Consider the following 1,781-nt stretch of genomic DNA (forward strand, 5'->3'; position numbering starts at 1 on the left):
TTTTTTTAGGTGAGTTTCTTTTTGTGTTAGATGTTTTTATATACACACAAACCATTAGATTTTGTCTCTTGATCCATTCTACCCATCTGTGTCTTTTGATTTGGGAATTGAAACCATTCACTTGAGAGTTATTATTGATAGCTGGTGGCCAGCGATGGCTGCGGCAGGCAGGCCGGAGCGTTCAGCATAGGCTGCATCCTAAAGCACAGTGATGGCTTCCCCTCTCGACCAGCAGAGGCTGGGGAGCTGGGGCCAGGGAGCACTGCAGCACGAGCTGCTGTACAACTGTCAGGGGACCAAGGAGTCGCTGAAGGAGCCCGTAGCCTTCCTCCTCAACTTGGAGCTGCTGAGCATCATGCGCTTCGTTCTGTCTTCAACGCCATGTTCAATAACGGCATGGCCCCCACAGCATCAGCAGAGATGGAGCTGCCTGACGTGGAGCCCGCCGCCTTCCTGGTGCTGCTCAGAATTCTGCATTCAGATGAAGTTCAAATTGGCCCAGAAACAGGCATGACCACTCTGCTTACTGCTATGCTGTCCCAGCCTTGGAAGCACATTGTGTGGAATTTCTCACCAAACGTCTCAGAGCAGATAATGTCTTTATGTTACTTACTCAGGCGCTATTATTTGAAGAACCTCAGCTTTCGAGTCTCTATCTAGACACAATTTACAAAAGCACCATGGATGCAATCAACACAGAAGGATTTTCTGATATTGATATCGACACACTCTGTGTAGTTCTAGAAAGAGACACACTTGGCATTTGAGAAAGTCGACTTTTTGGAGCTGTTGTATACTAGGCAGAAGCGGAATGTCAGACACCACAACTGCCAGTGACTTTTGGAAACAAACAGAAAGTTCTAGGAAAAGCACTTTCTTTAATCCGCTTCCCACTGATGACAGTTGAAGAGTTTGCAACAGGTCCTGCTCAGTCTGGCATCTTGTCAGACCAGGAAGTGGTGAACTTCTTTCTTTACTTCACTGTCAACCCCAAGCCCTAAGTGGTGTACATAGACTGTCCACGTGCTGCCTGTGGGGCAATGAGTGCTGCATCAACAGGTTCCAGCAGGCAGGGAGCCACTGGGGCTACGGCAGGACCAGCAACCAGATCAGGTTCACAGTTATAGAAGAATCTCCGTAGTTGGGTTTGGCTTATATGGATTTATCCATGGTCCCACGGATTATCAAGTGAATATACAGTTCATTGAACATGAGAAAAAAAACAGACCCTGGGACAAAATGATAACAGCTTTAGTTGTGATGGCACTTCTAACACATTCAGAGTCATGTTTAAGGAGCCTATAGAGATCCTGCCCAAAGTGTGCTACACAGCGTGTGCAACACTCAAAGGTCCAGATTCCCACTATGGCACAAAAGGGCTTAAGAAAGTTGTGCATGAGACACCTGCTGCCAGCAAGACTGTTTTCTTCTTCTTTAGTTCTCCTGGCAACATTACGGCACTTCAACAGAAGGTGGACAAATACCAGAAATAATATTTTATACATAATTTAGCATTATAATACATCTTAGCTAAATAGTACCTACCACACAATCTTGACTCAGACATATAAATAACTGGCCACAGAAAAATGTTTGAGTATCATGAATATTTGTGATTGTAAGAAAAGAAACATTTTAATTTCTTAGAAGAAATAGAAAAATGTTTATTTAAATCTCTGCATGATTTAAAGGCAGATTTTCCACCTTTTTGTCACTTTAGGGGAAAAGAGCCAGGTTTAATTTTGTAAAAAAAAATGCAGCTGTTTTAGCTGCTTCATGTA

The 1,781-nt window shown here is 43.8% G+C and overlaps 1 pseudogene; it reads left to right on the forward strand.

The window, feature by feature from the left end:
- Positions 1 to 211: 211 nt before the first annotated feature.
- On the forward strand, positions 212 to 1,507 carry LOC101699846 (BTB/POZ domain-containing protein 1 pseudogene; annotated as a pseudogene).
- The last annotated feature ends 274 nt before the right edge of the window (positions 1,508 to 1,781 follow it).

Source organism: Heterocephalus glaber, unplaced genomic scaffold (genome assembly GCF_053883595.1).
Source record: "Heterocephalus glaber isolate CG9 unplaced genomic scaffold, H.glaber_assembly_v1.0 deba00001472, whole genome shotgun sequence".
Classification (NCBI taxonomy): domain Eukaryota; kingdom Metazoa; phylum Chordata; class Mammalia; order Rodentia; family Bathyergidae; genus Heterocephalus; species Heterocephalus glaber.